Source organism: Cupressus sempervirens, chromosome 4, assembly GCF_028749045.1.
Source record: "Cupressus sempervirens isolate cs-2001-9-10 chromosome 4, ASM2874904v1, whole genome shotgun sequence".
NCBI lineage: Eukaryota > Viridiplantae > Streptophyta > Pinopsida > Cupressales > Cupressaceae > Cupressus > Cupressus sempervirens.
The window spans coordinates 214,018,704-214,046,183 of NC_143121.1; the positions used below are offsets into that span (position 1 = coordinate 214,018,704).

General features: G+C 35.7%; 1 pseudogene; it reads left to right on the top strand.

The window, feature by feature from the left end:
• The window catches only part of LOC149560747 (G-type lectin S-receptor-like serine/threonine-protein kinase At2g19130), a 94,553-nt pseudogene that overhangs the window by 18,789 nt on the left and 48,284 nt on the right, over positions 1-27,480 (top strand).

Below are 27,480 nucleotides of genomic sequence, written 5' to 3' on the forward strand. Positions count from 1 at the left end.
AACACTATAAAAGAAATGGGAGAGCTTTTTTTTTGTATGCTTGGATGAAGATTAATGTTATGTTGCTGGATATTTGATTATTGGGCTGGGAGGATGGAATCCCTCTTTGCTAGCATTCTCTTCGCTGTTGGAAGACACAGTCAGGAGGATCAAGGGTGTTTTCAATTCAGGAAACACACTGGGTTTCATTTGGGGCGTTCGCATAAAGAAATTTACAAGGGTTTGAGGTGTAGATCTCAAGTTAGTTATTGCTATAGTGCCGCATGAATAGTATTTTGCTACAGTCGGCATGACCAATATTTTGCTACAGTACGGTGTGAACAGTGTTGGTATCAAGTTTACTTGTTTTTTTGGCTGATTAAAAGTTTTGAAGGCTACCGACTACATCTGCAAAATACTACGGCAACTAATTCCAGGTTTCTTCTGTCAAATTTTGATACTTTGCATAATAATTGTTGAATACAAGTCTGAATAGTTGTTGCAGCCTTTAAGGCAGCTGTAAGTGCACATCTACATTTAAAAATCACCCTTTATCAAGAGATTGAAAGAGTTTCCAGATTTTTCATATACTGTTGAATGTGTGCCAAGTGTTTGTGAAAATGTTATGATGTGTATTATGCATTTTAATGTCACTTCATAGTTGTTTGTAAATCTACTCATTGGAAAGCAATTTATTGAGGAAATCAGCTTGATGAGTTTGCATACAAAGTGTTTGACAATATTCCTTAAGTTAAATTTCTACAAGTCAAAGTTCAAATCACGGGAGGATATTTCATATTTTACCTGAAATCATTACAATAATAACTAATTAGATTCAATTAAATAAAATATAAAATAAAACACAGTAAACCTATCCAATATGCTTATATATATGAATCACCTTGGCATTCATTCAACCTTTAACAAAATTCAATTGTTGTGGTGTTACTCTATTCTTCTTTTTTGTTGCCTCATGTTCAATATTACTCTTTAGCCAATTCCATGAGCATCTGTCTGTCCATCTTCTTTTATGGCTTGCAGGTAACCCTCGAGTAGTGTTTAGACCATGTTTATTATATATATCAACCCATGCCTTTTCATCCTCTAATTTCTTTTGTTTAGCATACTTCTCCATCCATTCCAACATAAAGTCAGAATTGTATGCAATATACAAATGCAATGCTTCCCACTCCTTAGCATCTACAATGAAAAAATAGAATTGATCAATAAAATATTAAATATATAAATTCTTTAATTGTTAAATTTAACATAAAATGATTGCTTCAACATTATTGCATACCTTTTATCCTCTTTGATGTCCCCTGACCCTCTAATTTTTCTCCTTCAAATGATAGAGATTGGTTATAATTCCATAATTGTGGAGCGTCAAGGTGCAATTGAGGCAAGTACTCACTCAAATGAACCATTGCTTGGAAAACCACATACCCCTCAACCATGGATCCTTCCGGTCACGCCTTTTTCCTAACAAATTGTTTTAAAACCTTCATATATCTCTCCACTAGCCACATTGTCCAAATATGTATAGGACCACACAACTCAATCTCTTATACTAAGTGTACAAGGTAGTGCTCTTGAGAATTAAAAAAGCTTGTAGGGAAGCACATTTGAATATCACACATCAAAAGTGAAATATTCTTTTTCCAGTACTTCAAGTCATCCTGATGTATCTCTTTAGATGGGACCCACCTACAAACATTAGCAATTATTAGATAAATAGTTTCGATATTTTCAGAACTAAAATGATTAGCTTCTATGTAGGCACAAGTAATGATGCAGTTAAAATGATAAGATAAATGTATTACTAAGCATTATTGATTCAAAATACCTCAAATATTTGGACAATTTGTATATTGTTAATGTGACATCGTGATCAAAACTGCTTAGTATTGTTGTAGGCAACACATACTGCACAACCATTGATGAATAACCATTTTAAAATATGTATGAGATGATACTATCACTTGGATATGCAAATTTCTGACTAGGATTCCAATAATTGTAACTAACTACAAAGTTACCTTTATCCAATTATGCCAATCATGTGTTTTTAACCTCGATAAATCTGATCCATCTCTTGTGAATAAATTTTTTAACAACATGCCAAATCTAGAAGGAAATCTAATCACTTTCATTGTTTCAATGATGTTTTCTTTTTTGCTTGACATAAGAGTCCATGGAGCATCAGCATATGAGTTGTCTTCATGTAACCACATGTTCCGCATGATATTGGCAACTTGCAGGTCCTTCCACAACTTAATTTGTGCTTCATGATTGGTTCCATTCAGATGTTTCCATAAGAATTCTACCACATTTTTTCCAATGTGCATAGTATCAAATAGGTGGGCTATTGGTAAGTTCTCATAATATACTAATTTATCGAAAATTGAGAATATTTTCATTCCTAGTGGAGATCTCACCCCTTCCTTTTTGTCATACATCGCTTTCCACCTAGCAGGATTCATTCTTCTTGGCTTTCTGTTTTCCACTTCTTGTCCATTGAACTTATTTTTCTCACACACTCGATAGCAATGATTTTGTAGTAAGAAATGTCTATACTCATCATACACAATTTTATTGAGATCTTTTGACTGCCTATGTAAGGTTTTTGGCCCACATGTTGGACAACCATGATTTCCCATTGTTTGTAGCCCTAAAATAAGAATGGAAGCTAGAGTTAGTAAATGACATAATGGAAATAATAATTAGAAAATGTAATTGTTTGTATATTAAAACAACAAATGGAGAGCCCAGGGGCATCATGAATTGTCCAGATCAATATTGCATGAAAGAGGAAGTTTCCATCATTGATTGATCTTGATACATCATACATATTTACACCATTCCATTGTTCATGAAGCTCATCAATGAGGGGCTCCATGTATACATCCATATCTTTTACCTGATACTTCCCTAACAAAAACAATAAAATTATTAGATTTACACAAAATTGAAGTATTTGCATAAAATCTTCAAGAAAACATTAAATTTATATGTTCTAATACCTAGTATGATAAGAGTTAACATTGCATGTTCCTTTTTCATTGCCATCCATGGGGGGAGATTATTGTTAATAATTAAAATTGGCCAAACAGAATATGTTGATCTAAGATCTCCAAAAGGATTGACACCATCCATTGCTAGAGAGATCCTTGTATTCCTTGACTCATTTCTTAAATGTGGCCATTTTTCCTCAATCTCTTTCCAATATTTTCTATCTGCAGCCATATGCATGACACCATCTTTACTTCTCCCATGTGCATGATAATTCATATATTTTGCCAACTCCTTGCATTTGAAAATTCTCTCAAACCTTGGCTTTAGTGGAATATGTCATAATACTTTATGTGGAAACTTCTTGGACACTTGATCTTGGGGATACTTGCTTGTGTGACACACTAGACATTGCTTCAAATTTGCATTCTTTCCATAGTACAATATATGGTCATTTGGACATGCATCATATATATTGTACTTCATTCCAATATCTTTCATCATTGAAGATACTTCTCTATGAGAATGAGGCAACTTATTGTCATTTGGAAGTATTTTGTTTGCCAAATGCCTACATGATAAATAATAATTTTATTAAGTATAAAAATAATTTAAAAATAAAGACACCAAAGAGAATTGATTTATAGAAATGTATATCCTACCTTAATATGTTAGTAAAGCATGTATTTGTCAATCCATGTGTAACCTTCAAGTTCAACAACAACATAAGTGTTGCTAGTATAGAAGTGTCTGCATTGAGAAATAGAGGCATCCTAGCCAATTGAGCTATTGGTGAATCATTAACTTCCTCACAAGATGTGTAGAAGTCTTGGATAAATTCATTAACTCCAGCCTCATTTATTTGTGAAGTAATTTCATCCATAAATGCGTCTTTCTCTTCATCTTGGGATTGGCTATCATTAATATCATTCACTAGTTCTTCAACAATGTTTGGAATTGGAAGTGGCTTTTCATAAATTAAAAAAATCAATTCAAATGATCAGCAATAAAGTATTAAACAACATGCATATTAATTATTATTATAAGATATGTTAATTACAATGTACCTCTTCTATATAAACTTCGTATTTCATTCTATGGATACCAACAAGTTGTCACTTCTTTAGTTTCCTATTTTCGCACCTTTTGCTTGTGCAATATATCACTTCATTAAAGTATGCATTTGTACTTGGAGCAAGTCTTCGTGCTCCTTCATCTGAATATTCAGATGATGATGTCCTATTTTTTTGAATCCACCACGTAATATCAACAATAAGTGTGCTAAGTTTTTAACTTACATAGTATATATTCTTCAAGAGCTCGTGATTGCAACTTGAGAAATTCAAAATTTAAGCAACCCAATGTTTATATTTGTATGTCTTTAGCTAACTTGAGATAATATCTTAGAATGATTTGTATCATTTTTTAACACAATTCTATAGAAAAAAGGACGTGACCATAGGTAAGAACCATCTGATCATACAATCATGCCTAAGCACCATCTCATCATACAACTGTACCTAAGTAACATTGTCTTCTTCAAAAATCTCTCTCAAAAAACTTATGATATTCTTGGTTCAATATCCCAATAGTAAGATTAATGTATTTGTCTCACTTATTACACATAGTATCATTGTATGGTAAGATTTTTTAAGGTGTTTTCTAATTTCAACGGTTTTATCATAGTCATAAAGACATTTCATAAAAAGTAAAAATTGCTCTAAATAATATTAAATTAACTAGTTTAGTATTTTAATCATATTAAATATGAAATGAAATGTTACTCTATGTACTAAATAGTAAATTTTATGTAGTGTTTCATTTAAATAAAATGATATGAAGAATACCAAAAAAAACATAAATACATGTTCTACCATTTTGTGTGGACACCAAGAAGATATCAGAATAGCAAGCTAGAAAAGAAAATTGTAAATGTTAGTTACGATCATTACATATGAAGTTCTTAAAATATAGGAAAGCATGTATCCCAAGAAAATTAAAATTCACCCTAAATAGAAGAAAATAGAGCTTTTGTATGTTAAGTAAGAAGCTATTTTAGTAGGTGCAACTCTAAACTAGTTTAGAAAAACAATAGTCATCAGAATTTCAAATTATTAGAATTGCAAGACTATAAATCCTCTATTTCCTTCCAATAAGCCTACAATGTATAAATTCCTTGTATGAGAAAAAACTACCAACCATTTCTATCTTTTTTAAATAGATCTTATTACTTATAATAAATCAAGTTGTAAATGTCAGTCTTTCTCATCTGTAAAATTTTGTATTAATCTGAATATCCAACAGGATCCAAAGTGGGCTTGAATTTTCCCCAAGCTCACAGATGATAGTTTCTCTCCGGTCTTTCTGTTTTAAGCACATACAAAAATAAGTTATAAAATTATTCTATCACTGAGGCTCCTCATTTTTTCATGAGATCTATAAAATTGTGTATTAACCGAAATATCCAATAGGATCCAGCTCAGAGTTGCAAATATTTAATTTCTCCAAATTTGTCTCCAGTAGACTTCACAAATTGCCCATTTGCACTTTTTTAATCATGAAACCTGATAGGTTGGTAGAATACTCTGCTATGATGCCATTGAAATATCACCCTAGGATATTTGCTTCAGTTTTTTCAAATGTTCCATAGAAATTTATGCAAATATTTTGCAATAAAATTGATTTCTTCATTCAACAGATTATATCGGAAAACCATATAATATCAGCCTAGAATAGAGGTCTAAAATTAAATATGGATATTGCCTTCAAATTACAATCTTATTCACCAAACATATATGAAATAATCTTATAATACCTCTACTTTGGACTAGTAGGTTTGCTATGTTCACCCTCACCTATCACCACAGATCCTCTACAATGCAGATATGTCTTGGAGGATCATTGTTGTGCAATATGATTATTCTTTATTGTGCTTTGTTTGTGTCAATTACCAACTCTGACTGGATCCCAATTTTTTGGACAGTTCCAATTTATTTGATTTAGTCTAGACGTTTCAAATCCTAATTAAATATTTTGAACTCCTGAACAAATCAATTTTTTTGGAATCTAGTATCTTAGGTTTGTGTTGTTAAGTACAATGATTGTTAGAATTATGATATCTCCCTATATTTATTTGTTTTCTCTTAATTTTTTTGTGTCAAATTAATTTGTTCACTTTAGTATAGAGTACTATTAAATGTTGACATTGTCGACTGCCAATTTAGTGATCTTTCATAGTTGTAATCTTAGATGTTTTGAACTCCCCTAACACTATTTATAATGGCTACTCTCTAAATTCACTATCCATAACTTAAGTTTCAAAAAGATGGCCAAGCAAACTTCATGGAAGTATATGCTTTTCCTAGTGTAGAATGCTAACCAGAATTATAAAGCATACATTCAAATGTACTAGAATCATCAAAGCATTTAATATCAATATCAGACTTACCAAGGTAGGTGAGGGAAACTAGTATGTTATATTGAATCATTGATGTGGAACATACAATCTTTTAAAAACAATTTTGTAGAAAAGTTGAGTCTTTGAAGAGGCTCTAAGTATTCTCTATTTAAAGGTAATTGAAATGGTATGATGAAAATAGATTTTTAGATGGAAAGATCTTTGAATAGGGAATATGTTGATGTTTTAAGGCAGGAAGGAGATTATTGGCACCAAAAGTCAAGGGAAACATGGCTAGTGGAAGAAGGCAGGAATACCAAGCTTTTCCACAACTCTGTTAAAGTCATAAGAAGCTTCAATATGCTTTCTTCAATCAAAAATTCAAAAGGAAACATATTAATGGACAAAGAGGCAGGTATAATGAGGCTATTCAATTCTTTAAAGATAGTGGAAACTTGATGCAAACTAAGGAGCAAGATCAAATTCTATGGGGTGTTTCTCTTCCCATTAGAAAGAGGAGGTAACTCAAAAATAGAGATTCTTGTAGAAAGCATGTTCAAGACATTAATTCCCTGGGTGAACATCAAGATATCAAGCTCTCTAGATGGAAGTACACTTTGGCTAAATAGGAGAGCTAGAGACATCATTGCTGCTAGACTTGACATGTTGCTAATTAAAGAAGATATTCTTAACCTCTTCCTCATTTTCACTAGCCAGATTATCTAATGCAAGAGTTTTCACCATAAACTAGTTCTTTTGGATAGTTAGTAGCAATAAAAATAGGGGTCGTAATCCCTTTAAATACAATGTTGATTGAATTCACCTGATTAATATCCCCTAAAAAGTTGAGTACAGATGGAATTCTTGATGCCCTTCTAGCAATGCTTAAGACATCTGTTAGTTCAATATCTCCAAATTATAATTTCATTTGAGAAAATGGATAAAAAATTATTGATGTGCCAAAGAAATCCCTATTGCTCCGGCTTGAGAAAAAATGAAGAACAATCTAAAATACTGCCCCTCACTAAAGCTCTTAAATCAGAGAGATTTTTTTCCTTGCCCAGTTGCATAAAATAGTCAATTAAGAAGAGCATTTGAGGGTCAAATTCTACATAACTTGATGCTATTAAGGAGATGCTAATAAAATAATTTTTTTCACCTCAAAGCATATCAAAGTTGTGAAAGGAACATGATTAGAAAAATTGTGTTGGGCAATGGCAATATGATTTTTAACAGAAAAGGAATTAAAAAGGCCACTTAGGACCACTATAAAGATCTTTATCACAAGTCAAATGATACCCTATTGTTCAAGCTTCTCTCCTTTAACGACATTCCCAATATCATCACTAAAGAAATTAAAAATATTATATTGTCAAATGGTCACCATGAAGGAGCTTAGGGATTTCATTTTGAACATGGCTATAAGACAAGACACCTAAACTTGATGAGATCTCAGACTCTTTCAGCCATTAGTTTTTTGAACTCATTGTGGCTGATGACCAACTGGTTGAAAATGTTCACAAAGTGGTATGCTCATTGAATCCATCAATTCCACCTTTTAGCATTGGTACCTAAAGAAGAGAACACTGTCACCTTTAATAGATTCATGATTGTTTCTCTTTGCAATTCATCCGACAAATTCATAACTAAAATCTTAGCCAACAAAATAAAAAAGATTTAAGTTTGAGCATCCTTGAGGAGCAAGGATGATTCATTCTAGGTAATTAAATGTATGAAAATACTGTTATTTTTGCACTGGATACCAACATCAAGGTGACTAAGAAAAGGATTTCCATTGAACTTGACATGGCAAATTCCTTTGACAGAATTGATCTTAACTTCTTGACACAAGTCTTGCAAGCTTTTGGGCACCCTTTTTTAATCATGAAATGAATCTTTGACACATCATTAGCCCTTGGGTGGGTCCAATTATCAACAAATCTTTAGCTCAATTTCTTAAGGCCACTAAAAGTTTAGGTCAAGACTGGTCAGTCATTCCCTACCTATATATCATTTTAGAAGAAGCTTTCTGTATGTCCCTATTAGCTTCAACGAGAGCTTCAATTCGTATTGGAATCAAGGTTATCAATGAGATCAGAAAGATTACTATGCTCACTTCGTAAATAACACCATTTTGTGAAAAAGTCAATAACTACAATGTTAGCTAGCTAAAGAGTTGTCTTGACAGTTTCTACTTTCACTTTGAATGATGTCATTGATGCTGAAAAATGCAAATTTTACACTATAAAGTATAAATGCCTCTTCTGCTAATAACAAAGCTTTTCCAGATTCCTCAATTTGTATAAAATGATGTTAATCTCTTTTAATAGTTGAGTGTTCCTATTAACTTTAATTTGTAAAGCTCTAACTACTAACTTAACTCTTGGAAAAAAATTGGCATGCACATTCAAAGCTTCAACAATGGGAAGCTAAATCTCATAGGTAGATTAGTTTGATAAAATTAGTCATCTCTAGCCTTTCTCTATCAACTCGTGTCATATTGTGTTGCCATTCTAATTCTTTGGTTTTGAGATAAAAAATAACATTTTATGGCAAGAGTGTAATAAGATCTATGAGAAGAAATTTCATTTTGTTAGCTGAAGAAGAAATTACTAAAGAAAAGTTGCAAGGTGGGTTGGGAATTAGATCTCACTCACAATGAGTAGTACCCTAGGGACTAAGCTTGTTTGGACATTCTTATATACTCCATTAAGTCTTCATTTTATTCCATCAAATATGGTGATGGAAAAGAATGCATGTGCTCACTAAATTCCATCCTTCAAAATAAAGGCACCTCTAAAATATGGACTCTAGCTGTTAGAGCTGCTGATAAAATTAAGCATCCTAAATATAGCCATAGAATCATATCTTACTTCTTAAATGGTCTAGCTCTCAGTAATGAATGCTTAAGCTCTTTGAGTGGCCCTTTTTTGTCCATGAAACAACTTGTGGGAAAAGCTTGAATATTGCATTCGACTAGAAAGGATTTTTTTGAAGTGTTCTGGTATTAATGGGCTTTCTAAAGAACTTCAAAATGAATGGGTGTTGATTAGGAAGAGATTTAGGAGCATTATTCCTAAAAATTCATATAGGGCTAACATTTTAACTTGGAGCAAAATTAGCTCTACAAGGATGTATTCAGTTGGTGTGGTTTTCATCTTCTCCAAGAAGGGTAACCTCTTAATAGTCCTCTAAGTCAAAAACTTAAAAATGTTTCAGCATTACCTCTAAAGTTGCATGTCTCAGTGGCTTGTCGAGCATAACAGAGTTCTCACCAATGAAAAAGGGGCATTTTGGGACATAATATTTGCTTCAAATGCTACAACACCTGTGAAACCCAGCCTCACCTTCTCTTTGACAAAAAGAAAGTGTTTTCCAATCGGATTTCTCTCTCTCAACTTTGGTGTCTACTTTCAAACAAAACTGAAATTAGAATTCTACACTCGGCATTAAAATTTAATTTTGTAAGTAGCAAGTCCCTTATTATGTTTTTGTACTCTCCCTTTCCTATCTTTTTGTCCATTTGGATTGACAAGATCCAAAGAATTTTTATAAACACGGCTACCCTGAAGAACACCTTGATACAAAATATTCAGCAGGCTATGATGAAAAATGTCAAAGCTTATCTCAAGAAAAAATGAACTCTGACTGTGCTATCTAATGTGGAAATTCATTTTGTCAAAGAATGAAACCTTATGAAATTCATCAGCTACTCATTGGCAAGTTTCTTTTTTCTAAAAATTCATTTCAAATATCCTTATCTCTTTTTTTAGTGGTGCCTTGAAAGCCAAACTTGATATTTTTGCTACTAATTCTATGCTTTGGTCTGAACCTCCTTTAAAGCTATCAGAATTCAACATAAAGCTCAAGCAAGCATCCAACAACATTGCTGAATTTATAATCTGGAAGTTTGGCCTTCCTTATGAAATTGAAAAAGTTAAAGAATCTTTAACATTTATGAAGATTCTAAGTTGGTAATCCAATGTCTTTTGGGCAAACATGTAGTCAAATTTGTACAGCTTCATCTTTTGTTTAATCTGATCTTAAGATTATTTAGAATTTTGTTCAGATTAGCCAAAAGTTTATTCCCCAAAAAAATTAACTCTTGTTGACAGAAAGGCCAATGAAAATAGCTTGCATAAGACATTTTCAAAGTTGAGGAGCTGTCAAACTTGATCGTCCCTAGGCACTTCACTGGCTCTACTAGACCATCCTTGGTGTAATTTCTTTGTCAACGTCTATTATATTTTTTTAAATTCTTCTTGTGATTAAATAAAGACTTCCCTTTATGAAAAAACAAGGTGTTAAGACTAATTTTAAGAATGAGAATTAGAAAAGTACACCTCTTTGTCTTTCAAACTATATTATTTTCAATGTAACGAAAGATTGCATCCCGACTTATTTCAATTGAAACCTTAGTAATCTACCTTAACAAATGTCATTAAAAATATTTTCTGTGCATCCAAAGAAGCTTTAACTACTACCTTCCTCGATATGATGATCTAGTTTTTGTCCTTTCTATGTTCTCTATGAATGGATTCAAACTAGGAAGAAAAAAAATCGTGTAGAAAAAGATAAAAATGGCCTACACAAGGTTCAAAATGATACATGAGCAGAAAGCTGTTATAAATTGTATCGTGGCAATCATGAATCAAAAGAATGCACATTAATCAACTGCAAAACAATCAATTCTGGTAACGTTAAGAGAGTAAAATGCAGAGTATTAATTAATGGAAATCCTTCACAAACTTCCATCATGTCTTAAAAGTTAAAAAATAGCCAAAACTTGAGAACATACAACTGAAATATCATGAGTATCCGGCAGTGAATAGATCTACTATTGCGGGTAACCTACCATAAAATGAATATAAAGGGTTTCACCCAAATATTGAATTTAATATTTGCATAATACCAACATTGCAAATAGAAAAACACCTGAGATCTACTATAGGTCCATAAGCAAATTTATTACCTGTGTGAAGGGCAGATCTAGATATCAGAACAATAGGAAAACCCAGCTTCTTACAGGAAACTAAACCCTAACATTTCTTTTTCTTTCCTGGCATCAAACCAAGTGCATCATTGCCAAGGCAATATGAGCTAGGTCGCGTCTCTAAGACATTGATTGGTGCAACCTTCTGGCTGTGATGGGTGGGCGGACAAAGGCATTCGATTTGCCTGATTATCTCATTCACAATCCGTAGACTAAATAGGGGTCAGCTTTCTCGTGCTACACAGAGGAAAGGTCTTATTACGCCTATGCCCCTCACCCAGCCTCGTCTGATTACCCCGTGAACTAAAGATTATAATAATGAAAGCTTGGTTAAACTCAAAAAGTGCTTTTGTCTTTACTGCGAACAATTATAAATTAAAATATATAATTTAATTAATTAAAATGTGTTTAAGACGAAAATAAGATTTTGTCTTTATTTATCGTCTTAAATAGCTATGCCGCAGAGAAGACAATTGTTTGGGTCGCTAACAGAGAAGAGGCCCGGAGTTTGAAAGTTGTCAAGACAAGGTAATCTGGGAGTCTTTAACGCAAATCAGAATGTGTTGCTTTGGTCGGCAGGCATCTCGAACAAGGCTTCCCGTGCTGTGTTATTAAATTGTGGGAATCTTATAATGGTGAGCAATAATAAGACTATTTGGTAGAGTTTTGATCATCCCGTTGATACCTGGTTGCCGGGGATGAAGGTCGGTGGTAAGAAAGAGTTAGCGTGTTGGAAGAATTCGTTCGATCCAGCTCAAAGACTTTTTTCTAAAGGGATGGATCCATCTAGGATCCACCAATTTATGCTAACATGGAACAACTCTGTACAGTATTGGGAGAGCGGGGTTTGGGATGGCTAGGGTTTCAGTCGAACCCCAGAAATGAAATTGAATAGATTCTTCACTTACAGTGTTGAAAATACCAGCTCTGATTCTCCATTAGTTATTCATGCACACTGGCAGCGAACGTACTCACACGTTTTGTCCTACAGAAATCCGGAGTACTGCAATTATATGCTTCTACGATAACACTAGTTGGACTGTGGTGTGGTCTTAACCGACAGATGAATGCAGCGTATATGGTATTTGTGGTGCCTACGGAAGCTGCAACTCCAACAACGTACAGTTTTGCAGCTGCGTGGAAGGCTTCATACCCAGAGACAATCGTGCCTGGAACTCGCAGGATTGGCCCTCAAGCAGCTGTGTTCGTCAGAGCCCACTAAACTGTGAATCTAAAAATCGTAGCTCTGACAGATTCGTGGGCTACAATGTAGCATTGCCTATTGATCATGCTTTTCCATATCCTGCAACTTCAAATCAAGACTGTGAGAGCGCATGTCTGGAGATTTGTTAAACATGTGCACTTCTCCATCAAAATTAAATTCAGATGTCTTTATTCGATTAGCTGCCTCTGCAACAACAATGTTTGGTAATTAAAAATCCTCCCTCGGAAGCAAAACAACGGTGAGTGTCATTAGCGTAGTGCTTGGTATTGTTGGTACTCTTACAATTAGTTTATGCCTCTTTTCATTTTTAATGTGGCGTAGACATCGGCTACAATATTTGAAGGAAATGGGCATAGATTCTTCGAATTCCTTTCTTAGAGTATTTAGTTATAAGGAGTTGAAGATTGCAACTAGGAATTTCGATTCTATGTTGGGGAGCGGTGCTTTCGGCTCGGTGTTCAAAGAAACCCTAACAGACGGCACGCTGGTGGCTGTAAAGAAACTGGCCGATGATTCAAGGAAAGATCAGAAGAAATTCCGCGCAGAAATCAGTTCTCTTGGAACAATACAACATGTTGAAGAGATTGATGGAGTGGATCAAAGGCAGACTCCAACTAAAAATAAGCATTCAATTGAATATGTAAAATACAAACTTGTTACAATGTGCTACATCACTTCATGCATAACTAAAATTTATTACAAGTTCTTAGAATGCTACATCATTCTATCCATTCATGATTCACAATGATCAGATAACTATCTGATGCTCAAACCCTTACATAATGCCTCTATTTATAGAGATCTAAGAACTCTCAAGAATATTGAACACATGTATTACATGACATATAATATTAATATATATCAATAAATATAGGCAACTATTGGCAGTTGAAGACTGATTCTGAAATGACGATGGGTGGCTGAATGCAATGTTCTGTCTATTGTTGACAGCGGGTTGTTGGCTGTTGTGGGCTGTGGATGATTCAGAAACAATGGGCTGGTGGAGAAATTAATATCCACCAACCCTCCCCCTTAATTTCTTCCACTTATGCTTCTACATTTATATTGTTTTCTCTCATCATAATCACTTCGGGTTTTATAGCTTACCCCTAACTAATGTAATACAAATGGTTTCTAGCTGACCAAAAACTCTTCATTTGAATGGTTTCGACTAACCACAATCCTCACATAATAGTAGTTAACAATAGACCACCAAACAACACAAAATGGTTTCAGATTACCACAAACTTTCATGATGTGAAAAAATCACAAATGGTTTCAGATTACCAAAATCTCACATGATGAGAAAACTATTATCACTTTGGCTTTTCTCCTTCTTCACCTGCATCAAATTAATTATTGAGTCCATATAAAAAGAAATCCATCGACTGAGATATATGGGTACCCAACCGCTGTATTCGTTAGTTCTATAAGAATTCTTTTTATATACATGGTTCATCATTATGTCAAACCAAACTCTAGGATGTTGGATACAATCGATAATTCAACCCTTATGCATTAATATAGCTCATTAACAAACAATCACTAATACAATCTTCATCACTTTGTTGAGGGGATATCAATTCAACAATCCTCTATTACATGACCACATCTTGACAACCAACTCTAGCACGACATCTCATTTCCTAAAGAATGCTAACTCCTACAACTAGCTTATAACACTTGACACATATATCAGAAAGGAAACACTCAATAAGACATTGTTAATAGCAGAAAAATAAGATTTCACCTTCAACTTCAGCTTTCTTCTTTTCATGGCTTCTCTGTTTCTCATGGCAATCTCTTGATTTGTTCTTCTCTTTATTCTTGCAAAAATAACATCAAATGCCATTGTCTGTTGGGCTACGATGCCACAACACTCTTCACCAATTCTAGACTCATCAACCTCTCCATGATCTCCAGAATAATCTCCTATTAGCTCTAATACCACTTGAAGAGGTGGATGGAGTGGATCAAAGACAAACACCAACTAAAAGATAAACATTCAATTCAGTATGTAAAATACAAAGACTTATTACAACTTACTACAACACTTCATGCATAACTAAAATACATTACAAGTCCTTAGAATGCTACAACATTCTATCCACTCATGATCCATAATGATTAGATAAACATCTAGAATATCAAACACGTGTATTACATGACATATAATATTAATATATATTAATAAATATAGGCAACTAGACTGGCAATTAAAGATTTATTCTAAAATGACGTTGGGTGCTTGAATGCAATATTTTATCTATTATTGATGGTGGGTTGTTGGCTCTTGTGGGCTATGGACGATTCAAAAACGATGGGTTGGTAGAGAAATTAATATCCACCAACACATATGAATTTGGCACTACTATATGATAGAGTGGTTAAAGACTTTAATTTTAGACAGTATTTTAATTTTGTCTTAGTTACAAGTTTTATATTTAAATTATATTTTTAATCTTTAATTAAATAAAGTTAAGACAAAACATAATATTGGTTTTCTTAAAGATAACTTTTCACTCCCTCGGTTTTCTTAAAGATAGCTTTTCATTTTGGCCTCCTGTAACTTTGGCACTCAACTCGTCGTCTGCCATGAACAACTTATACTTTGCTTTGCCGAAACAATCTGCCAGCCACTACGAAATCATGGAAACATAATTATCAATGATGAGATTGGTTCAATTAGGTATTTTGATTAGGGTATATGTAGGAAGTACTCCATATTTTAGATTTTGTACTAGTCAACAACATTTAGATTTTAGATTTTCTATACCCTAGCCATCTTGGTTCCACCTACAAATTCTTCAATTGGGTTGGAGAGAAATCTAGATCTGCACTACAAATGGGTAATAAATTTTGCATTCTAAATACTGGCATGCCAATAATATGTTTTTTTTTTGTTTTTTAAATGTGGGTAATTTTGAATAATGCTCCATCTCTTGCTCTGTTTTATTATCTAGGTTATGGAAGATGAAGAAAACCCTTAATTACATTTCCTTTGTCACTGCTTTTAATTTCATTCTATTGCCGCTACTAAAATATTCACAGGACTAGTTGTATATCCCTCTTCAATATTTTGCGCCTAATTGTTGTCATTGGTGTTGGCTATCCATGTCCTTGATTCAGTTCAAATTGGAGTAGAAACAGTGTGAATAGGAAGGAGTCATGGATTGAAAAATGATCTTAGATCAGAGCGCTAGGTTTATACCCTTACCTTGCTGGCACTTCTCAAACCAATTTTATGCAGAGTTGTTCTAGGGAGGAGATATTATTGAGAAAATAGCTAATCAGTCTCTCCCTAAGCTACATCAATGATTCTAGCTGAGAAACCTATATCTAGGCCATCTCAAACAAGTAATAAATTTCTTGTTTTAATTAGGGCACTTAATAAAAGAAATACTATTTGCATAAATAGATTTTGGGTCACAATATTGGATATGTATTTCTTAAAATACCCTAATTATTTTAAGTTCTGTATAGTCTATCACACCCTATAATAGTTTACAAAAAATATTAAAATAGGATAATTTTTCTTGAAATGTGAGGATGGATTGGAAAATTCCTACCTCTAAGGTTGATTGTGGAATCCCTACTTTGCAGAGGTAGAGCGCACTAGTGTCATGCATGAGTGAATGTTTGTGGTTGGCCAAATAGGAATGATACAGATAAAATGTTAGGAAGGACAATCCTTAGAACACTATTCCACAGAAATGATACACATAAACATACTTTAGCAAAGCCTATTGGACAATTTGTGTCGATACCAAGTTTCTTTTGTGTACACTAATATGTTAGCAAGAAACACTAATCTATTTAAAAACCAAAGCATTAACCAAAAAAATAAATATAAACTTCAAGAGAGACAAAGTGAGGTCCTCAAATGAGAATATGAGCCATAGATAGCTCTCTCAATGAGGATGATCACTTTGATTTAGAGATGTGTCTATTATGTGGATATGGGATGTATGCTCAAGCTCAAATTTTCTTCAATGGAGATTTTTCAATTTTGGATGTGGATAATGGATGTAGATGTAAAAATTGCTCTCAAAATGGCATTATAACTTTACTTGATGTATTGTGATTAAAATGGCTTGGGAGGGGATTCCTTAAATAGGCAAAGGGCTTGAGGGATTGATGGCTAGGATAGAAGGAAAGGAGAAAGCTTATGGAGGGCTCGGATTAAATGAGAGGTGAGCAAATGGATTGTGCTTCCTTACAGCCAACTAGGGAGTGACACATGTCACAAGGTCATTGGTTAGAGAAAGAGGGGTTGAGGGGTCAACAAAGGAGGCTCAAAGCTCATAACGACCCTCATAATGGCTTTTAAGAGCAATGAATGGGCTTGTAAGAGTCATTTATGACTTTGTAAGAGCATTTATGGCTTGGTGGTTGGGATATTTTGAGGGGATAGACTTTAGCCTGGTTTAGGAAAGTCTTAATCTCATTTAGGATTGTGCAAATGGTTAAAGGATTGGTTAGGCTTGGGTTAGGATTAGATTAGGGATGTTAGAGATGTGCAAGTGGATGGTATTGATGAGGGTGGGCGAGGTAGTGGGTAAGCTTAGTTAGTATGGGTGGATGGGGTGGATTAGGATAAATGGAGGATTTATGATAGTTTAGGGGCTATTAGATTTGAGGGTTTTATTTATTAAAGTGATAAATTTGGGATTTAGATAGGAGAATAGGATTTAATTGATAAATGATGGGTTATTTGATTTATCAATTAGGACTATAGATGATTAATTAAATTAATCAGCTAGGGGATGGCAAAGGATTAATTAAATAGGAATTTAATTAATGATGCCTTTAGAGATAGCTAAATAGGATTACCAAAGTAGTGTAATCAAATTTAGGTGTCTACATTTTGCCCCTCTTTGACATAGTGTTGTGACAACACTATTTCAAAGAAGTTCGAACAGAGATGACATGAGGAAGATTTTTTAGCAACAAAGTTGCCCTAGTCTCAAATAAGAAGAGGAGAGAATAGACCACAAGATGCCCCCTCAAGAAGGTGGCAGAGAGAGAAGATGAGGCTTGATGGCATCTTGAAAAGTATAAGAATTTGAGACGAGCAGAGACACAGATTGGCAAAGAGAAGGGGTTGAATTAGCACAAACTCACTACGGGAGAATGAGAAAGGGAGGTTAGATTCACAAAAGGAAGCAAGCTTAAAATGTTCCAGGAGTGGGGGGAGGATGAAGGAGTGGAGCGCTATAAAAGGAAACTAGGAGGAGGGGATGGAGGATGGAAAGATCAAGCTGATGCAACAGGATTCCAAAGAGTCAGATTGATGGAAGATGGGTGTCGAAGATCCCTAGGACGAGGATTGTGGATCTCGAAAGATGAGGCTTGGTGGATTGATTTGATGGGTGGATCCCTAAGACTAAGATTGTGGATCCCAAAGCTAAGAGTGACGATTGATTCCAGGAGATAACTGATGCACAAGCGGGGGTGGGAGAGATGGATGTTGGATATGGATGGGGGATAATGGAGATGAAGGGAATCCATTGAAGCATTTTGAGTAGGGGGATACTTCAAAGAGAAGTACCACCATGTAGTTGAGCACTTATTTTGATATAGGAATGTTGGTTAATTGCCAAGGTTACTAAGAACAGCAAGGCCTTTGCACCAACTTTTCAGAGGACTAACAAACTGACTCAAAACAAACACGCAAGGATTGCCTCAGCATCACACATGAATCCCAGAGGAAGCAGCGTGGAATCGACACTAGGTAACCCACAAGCAGAAAAGAAAAACAAACAAAAGACCTGATCAAGACCTTGCACTCAAATTGCCCCATTCGTAGCACACCATGATATAAAATATCGTGGCGATTGTGAGGAGGGAACAACCCAAATCACTTGGAAGAGATACGTTAAGAACCAAACTTGAAATCCTGAAAAGAAAATAAATCGAAAGAAAATGTAAATCCATAAAAAAGTTAACCTTTTGCCAAAGAGATCAATAGGACTAGATACTGAATGACCAAGATTAGACAAGAGGAAGGATGCATCCTACGAGGATCTATTTGTAATATCAAGGACTAGGGTGAGCTAGGCAAGTGGAACTCTTTAGGACAACATTTTGATGACAAGGGATCTCGTACAAGGATTCGCTAAAGCACTTAACCAAGAGAACTACAAGTTACGATCAAGCATGGACTGACATGAAGAGATGGGAGATATACAATGGTACTTGAGCAAAGGACTGAGGTGCAAAGAATATACAACTGATAGATCAAAGGATGTACAAGAGATTATCGTACAAAAGCTCAACATGATAGGATAGTGACAAGAAAGATAAAGATGAAGAGATAGTGGATAGAAGGATTGGGATGAGGAGATTAGTGGATAAAAAGCTCAAGAGGAGCATATAGAAGAAAAGTGTGGGATTATGGAGATAGAGGGGATGAAATACTCAAAAGGAGAAGATGGTTTGTGAAAAGATTAAGATAGTGGTAGTAAGAAGGCTCAGGATGAGGAGATAGTGGATGAAAAGCTTAGGATGAGAGGATAGTGAATGGAAGCTTAGGATGAGGGATAGCTGAGGGCTAGATACCAATGAAAAGGGATGTACCAGGTTATGGAAAGATGGAGGTAATGCTAGGAGATGGAAATATAGATGAAAAAGGGAATAGTGGATAGAGGGATTTGGGTAGAGGAATGCAAAAAGATAAGGATTGATGGAAAGATGGACACGACATGGTCTCCAAGGAATAGAGTGCCCCCAGTTATAATATGCTATTCTAGAGGATTGGTTATGAGGGATGCGGTAGGATTGAATAGTGGTCAACAAGAGGATGAGGGAGATAGATGGAAGCTAGGATGTGAAAGGTTAATGAGGTAGAGGATAAGGAGGATGGGTGGATGAGGCCAATGGAGGGATTGGATGGATGAAAGAATGGGTAGATAAAGGATAGGTGGATACAAACTCTGATGGAAAATGGATGTCAAAGGGATGAGCAAAAGCACGTATCTAGTGGTGGAATTTATTTCTATCAAGATCCAAAGGAGGATGGTGGGTGAATTGGATAAGATGTGGTGGGTATGGTGGTATGAGATGGGTATGGTGGGTGATGGAATGTGCCCCCAAGTGTACAGAGCATTTGGATGGAGGTATTACCAATGGCACTTGTTTGCCAAGTTTTCACCATGGTACTTGTCCAAGGCGCCTAAATTGCCAAGTTTTCACCATTGGACGATTTTTTTGTTTTTCATTTTTTTATTTTTGATTTTTTCGATTCATTTTTACTCATAGATATTGGTAGGATGGATGGAAAAGGATTGGATTGAACAAGTGGAATGGTGGGTGGGAGTTTGGTTGATAATGGATGGGAAGACATAAGGCTTGAGGAGAAATGGATGAGGAAAATGTAAAGATCATCATTGGCACACACCTTGAGAGGTGATAAAGTAGTGGGAAAGATGGTATTGAGCGAGGTTGAGGAGAAAATGGAGGAAGAGAAAGATAAGGACTACAAGTAAAGTTGGAAGATGGAGGATTGGAAATTTAGGATAAGAAGCATATGGACTAAGAGTAGATTGGGGGGATGAAGGATGTATATATGGAGATTTGGATAAAGGATGAATGGATGCCAATTGAGATTTTTCATTGAGATTTTTCATTGAGATGCATTTCTTTTATGAGCATCTTGGGTATCCACATGACTTTTGACTTTTTCATCTTGGGCCTTTATGGCCTCTTGAATTTTTCTTTGATTTGGATCAAATTTTTCTCTTCTTGAACATGTATTTTAGAAGGGACATGTCGAGACTTGGATTTTTGTGGATTTTTGGATTTATACTTTTGTATTTCGGCATCCAATATGATTTTATTAGCCATGGGATGGGAACAAGAGCATGGAGGAGATGGAGGGATAATGGATGGGGTGATAGGGTTTAAAAGTTGGAAGGGAATCAAGGGTGAGTGCCTTTAATGATCTAGCTGGTGGATTTGAGGGGATGGAAGGATAAATTGGAACATAGGACATGGATGGATATAATTGCCCAAAATGGATGGAGGGAATGAAGGATATGGGCCTAAAATAGATGGAAATGGGGAAGGTGTAGGTCCCAAAATAGATGGGGGAGATAAAGGATTCATATTAGGTATATAAGGACCCAAAATGGAGGGAAAGGGTGTGGGATTTAGATAAGGGATATATGGACAAAAAATGGAGGGTTGGAAAGAAGTAGTAGGATAAGGGCCCAAAATAGATGTAGAACAAGATGGATGGGAACTTTGGGGTGAAGATGGAAGGACTTGGGACCATACATAGATAGAAGGGATACCAACATCTAGAGATACACTTTTATTTCTTTGTTCAATATGATGTTCATTATTTGGAACACAAGATGTGAGTCCATTATTAGTTAAAGGAGTTGAAGCTTCATATATGATAGTTAGTTCTTTTTCGATGGATCTATCATCATGAATTATGGGAGATGTATGATCATGGAGCAAAGGGGATGGAAGGATAGGATCTTGAGTTGGATGGGTTGATGGAAATGGATCTTAAGATGGAGGAGGTGTGATGGTGGGATTTAGATATGGAGGAGATGGTAAAAGTGGATCATGTAGGGGAATACGTGGGATGGCAGGATCTTCCATTGTTTCAAGGGATATTTCAACATGCTTTTGAACTAGATCTTGACAGGAATGGGTGGGAATGGATGGCATGATAGGAGAAGTATGGATGGTCTCTTTAAGTGAGGTAGATGGATGGGTAGGAGGTTTTGCAATGGGGATGGTTTTATGGAGGATGGACTCATTAGGTTCATTATATGGGATTTGGGTAATGCTAGGAGGAGGAGATGTGGATGGGATTTGGAGGGATTTTATGGATGGGAGGTAGGAGATGGAAGGGGTTTGATAAGTGGGGTGGATGCGATAGGGATGGTAATGATAGGATGATATAAGAGGAGTGATGGGGGTGGGAGATGGAATTGCTTTGGGTTTCTTTGTAAAATTCCTTGGAGATGGGTGTGTTGGACTAAGGAGAGTAAGGGGATTGGGGTGATATGCTGTAGAACTAGGATTGGTTGGAGGATTTGGAAAGGGGTTTGGAAGAGATTGGAATGGTGGATTTGTACTAGTGATGTAGCTACTAGAATTGTTCTAGAATGGTGGAGGTTGGGAGATGAAGGTAGAGGAAGATGGAGGTATGACTGATGTATAAGAGGAATATGTGGGTGCAATATAAGGAGGAGGTAAGGATGAGGATAATAATGGATTTCCCTTGTCAAAAGTATGGTAGAGAGTACTAGTGGGTATGTTTGGATGAGGGATGGAGTAGTTGTGACGAATGTTTGGATTTTGGGGGATGTTGGGAGGAATATCTCTAAGGCTTTCAATATATCCAACATAGTTGACAAGATCATCATCATCATCATTGGAATAGGTTGAGGTGGGAGAAAAGGTGGGATGACAAAACTCATCATACTAGGATTGTGACATGATGTTTTAATGATGAGTTAGGTGGGGATGAAGGATGAATACGGAAATGCAGATTAGGAATAGTTGGGAAGCTCAGATTTGGATTTGGATGATGAGTTTGGTAGGGATGGAATGTTGCACAGTCAAGCCATGGAGAAGAAAAGAGGAAGATTTTATGGAAGACCTTAGGAATGATGGATACTAGAGGAAATCTTGGAAGCTTGGATGAATCTCAAATGAGGCAGTGACTATGCTAAGTATGCCATTCATTTGGGTTGAATGATTGACCAATGGTTGTGTTGTTGCGAATGGACTTGCTGACAACCATTTCAAAGGATAGACAAGTGATCTCTTTGGCAAAAAGATTTGATTTTTTCTTGAAACATGGGGAGGATGTTGAACACACAAGCACGTCAAACACACCAATAGCCCTATAAGGTTTTTGCTAGGATATACAAGCTTAGGGGTGTCCTCAATATATGCAAGGTACATGAGGTCCAAATCCGTAGATAAAACCAAAAAGATGTCACACAGCCAAGAGGAGCGGTAACCCACTTCTCCTCTTTCACTTCTCAAGGGTATAAAGTTCTTTGAGGCTTAGCCCGAGTTACAAAATCTTGATCCCAAGAGAGGTGTCTTTGGATTCACCTCCTAATATTTATACTCCATTGGAACGTTGGAGTTGAGGTCATCCCAAGGGGTGATGAAATCCCCAAGCAGGTCCCCTAAAACTAAAAACAAGGTTTTGGATCCTAGTCTTATGCACCCAAGATAGCCCACAAAGGCGACAAGGGGAGAGAAGATTTAGATGACCTTGGGCCAAAAAGCAGAGTTCTTTCACCAACTAATTCTTAGATTGTCTAATCTATTGAAAAAAAATGTGATTAAGATATAGATGTTCAATTCCAACTTGACTACATTGTCAACATAATAGAAATCGAGAGATTGTCAACATAAGTAATGTGAGCATCATTGAAATGTGTCAAAATCATGCAATGTTCATTGATTGTTAGGCATTCAAGATTGAGTGAATTCTTTTTAAAACCCAAAGTTGAAGTGTGAGATATAGCAATGCTTAATTGATCCTTTGCATTCAAGACTGTGTTTTGTTATTTTAAGCATGCATTCCAATAAAAACTTGATTGAAGATTGATTAAATGACATTCATTCAATGAGAGATGTGTTTAAACATGCAAGTTCATTCTAAGAAAAACCTACAAAAAACATGATTAGGTTTGTTGCTCCAACCTGTAATGCTACAAAAAAGTGATTTGATTAGTCACCCAAAAATCCCCGAAATCAAAGCTTAACTATGGGAAAAATATTTTAAACTTTTTTTTGTTATTTTTGATATGCGTAAAAATTCTTAGAATAGTCCATATCCTATGGAACCACTAAAAGTTAAAATTTGATTTATACTCTTTTTTATTTTGAAAATATGATTATGATTATGATTTGATAATGAGCATAAAGATATGATGATAAAACCTACAAAAAACCAGTTAGAATAAAAACATGCACTAGAAAATGTAAGAAATATGAACCAAGCAGTGAGAATAGCAAACCTGTGGGTTTAAGCAGTGATCCTATAGGCACAGGAACATGACACAAGATTGCTAAAAAAAGACAAGAAAATGAGGCCGCAGGTTAAAAGGTTTCATAGCGATCTCGTGAAACAATGATCCCACATGCGAGAATGTAGGGATAAGCAGTGGGATAGCGACCTTGCAAGCTTTAACAGAGTTCTCATGGGTTTAAATAGCGTTCCTGTGGGTATAGATAGCGATCTTGCGAAACAAAGTACTAGTAAGAAAAATGCAGAAAGATGGGTCGCAGGAAAAATGACACAGAGCGATCTTGTGAAACAACGATCCTGTAGGCAGATTTTATCAATGTTCCCACAGGAGAATCTGTTAGTGGGTTTGAGAGGTCAAGGATAGAAATGAGTTTAAAGATTTGACTAGTTGGAAGTCATGTTCATGCAGGCAAATGTCAGTGATCCCATGGTCACAGATTTGCGTTCCCGCAGGAAAAAGTTTGGCGGGGATGCAAAATTTGTTAAGGACACATGATAGAAACAAGTTGGTGACTACGAGATCGCGTTCCTGTCAAAAAATAGCCGCGTTCCTGTGGTCGCAGGATCGCGTTCTTGGGGTTTCGAGATCACAAGATAAGCTGGTTTTGAAGTCTTCAAAAATGAAAAACGATGAGATGGTAGGGAGCACGATTTCCAAAAGGTGACCTATGTACCTACAACAAGATCAACAAAATTATCACAAAAACACACAAGAAAAAAAGGTTAATTTGGTTAGTTAACACAAAAAATCCAAAAATTGATTAGATTGACCCAAATGTGGGATCCCACCAGGCGTGCCAAAATGTGTACACTAATATGTTAGCAAGAAACACTAATCTATTTAAAAACCAAAGCATTAACTAATAAAATCAATATAAACTTCAAGAGTGACAAAGTGAGTTACTCAAATGAGAATATGAGCCATGGATAGGCTCTCTCAATGAGGATGATCACTTTGATTCGGAGATGTGTCTATTATGTGGATATGAGATGTATGCTCAAGCTCAAATTTGCTTCAATGGAGATTCATGGATTTTGTATGTGGATAATGGATGTAGATGTAAAAATTGCTCTCAAAACGGTATTATAACTGTAATGTCCCCTTTCTAGCATTCATAGCATGATGTTGTCGTTAGCCTATTTCCCCACAGTCCCGTAGGCTAAATAGGACATTAAAGGGGCTTAGAGGCCATTTGGCCTAGACAGTTTCAGTTGCAGGTCTTTCTGAGGGGTTCTGGGGCAACTTTGGGCATACTTACTATTTATAGTAAGTCATCTTGGACATGGCCGGACATTCAGTCACAGTGGTATGTCGATGGTAATTGTTTAAAATCGACAAGAAAACTTACTTATCGTTGATAAGATTTGTTATGCAATGATAAAGCCATTTTATAAAGTTAAATTTAAATATTTAACTTTATTAATGCATAGACTATAGTTTGTGGAAAATATTTAAATTAAAAGAGTTCAATTTATTTTTATAACACATTGGAGACATAAGGTACATAAAGGGAGTTATGTTTTATCCCACATTGAGAAAATGAAGGATTGAGCTCTTGTGAGAACACTATAAAAGAAATGGAAGAGCTTTTTTTTTGTATGCTTGGATGAAGATTAATTTTATGTTGCTGGATATCTGATTATTAGGCTTGGAGGACAGAATCCCTCTTTGCTAGCATTCTCTTCACTGTTGGAAGCCACAGTTAGGAGGATCAAGGGTGTTTTCACTTTAGGAAATACACTGGGTTTCATTTGGGGCGTCGCATAAATAAATTTACAAGGGTTTGAGATGCAGATCTGAAGTTAGTTATTGCTATAGTGTCGCATGAACAGTATTTTGCTACAGTCCACATGAACAGTATTTTGCTACAGTATGGTGTGAACAGTGTTGGTATCAAGTTTACTTGTTTTTCTGGCTGATTAGAATTTTGGAGGGCTACCGACTACATCTGCAAAATACTACGGCAACTAATTCCAGGTTTCTTCTGTCAAATATTGATACTTTGCATAATAATTATTGAATACAAGTCTGAATAGTTGTTGCAGCCATTAAGGCAGCTATAAGTGCACATCTACATTTAAAAATCACCCTTTATCAGCAGATTGAAAGAGTTTCCAGATTTTTCATATACTATTGAATGTGTGCCAAGTGTTTGTGAAAATGTTATGATGTGTATTATGCATTTTAATGTCACTTCATAGTTGTTCGTAAATCTACTTATTGAAAAGCAATTTATTGAGGAAATCAACTTTATGAGTTTGCATACAAAGTGTTTGACAATATTCCTTAAGTTAAATTTCTACAAGTCAAAGTTCAAATCAGGGGAGGATATTATAGTGGTATCAGAGCTATAAGTCCTGCCATCCTGTGGAGGTCTTATAGGAAATTTGGAACTAGCGGATAGAGGGGAAAGTGTTTGATGAAATGTCAAGACACTAAAATCAAAGCATTTATGTTTGAGCATGCGACAGGGGCCTTATAATTTTTTTAATACTACAGCAAGACAAAGTAGGAGTTCAGACCTGCAAAGCAAACAGTCTAGTTCATCCGTACAAGGGGGTATAGAATCCAGTCATACAAACACAGCGGAGGTATTCTTTGATCAAGACAGCAATATGGGTGACCGAGATGGCAAGAATACAAGATTTGGTGGAGGTGGGAATGTCAATCCAGAGCCTGGAGAGGAAAGATTCTTACAGTTATTAGAGACCTTGGTATATCGTCAGCGAGTAGCAGAACAAAGGGCAAAGGAACAGAATCAAAGATTGGATCTTATGATGTAGATGATGGCTCGTCAAATGGGGTTGAATGCTAACATGGGTGGAGGTAATAATCAGAATGGTAACAATCAGAATGGAAATGATCAGGATGGGACACATAATGGAGATGAACAAGTTGGGAACAATTTCGGTCATGCACCCCAGCGAGCTAGGACAGTGAGTTCAAGGCCCATGATTCCTACATTTCCTCCTAGAGCTCCAAAGCAGCTCGTACCAAAGCCCTAGATTACTGATATACAGGACCAGTTGAGGAGAGATTGGGAAGCCGGAGGGCCAGATTTTATTGCTGCAATTACCTTTAGGGAGTATATGGATGTGCGGATGAAACATATGCCACGTGGACATGACAGGAACCAGAGCTATGAGCTACGGAAGAAAGTAGGGAGACTTGAGTTACCATATTATGATGGCTCAGGAAAGTCTACAGCAAGAGCTTGGGTTCAAAAGCTTGACACATACTTTCAATTGAACCCTATGCCCAAGGAAGAAGCTATTAAGTATGCAGCAATTCATCTGGATGGGTTAGCACACGAGTGGTGGCATCATGGTATGGTCACTATGGGACATGCACACATTACCTCATATGTGGAGTTTATAGAGAGGCTGATTGAACGTTTTGATAGGAAGGATCCAGAACTCCATTTCAAGGAGTTAGCTCAGCTTAAACAGTGGGGATCATTGGAAACGTACATTTCAGAGTTTCAGAAACTTGCAGTGTTAGTAACAGATTTATCTAAATGGAGTATACTAGTTCTATTTATGGATGGGTTAGCTGATCCGTTAAGAGGGTGGATTAAAGCTCTCAACCCTCCCACTTTGCAGGAAGCCATTAAGAAAGCTCGTGACATGGATTTCTCTTCATCTTCAAAAAATAAATTCCAGGCAAAGAGTTTCCCTTCAAGGAAAGATAAGGATAGGAAACCTTTTCATAAAGAGGTTCAGCCAGCTAAGGAGGAAAGTAAGAGGTTGGACAATGAGACACTTAATAATCTCAAGAAGAAGAAGCTTTGTTTACAATGCAGGGAGCCTTGGGATTTGTCACATAAGTGTCCATTGAAAGAAAAAGCTAAGCAGATGGA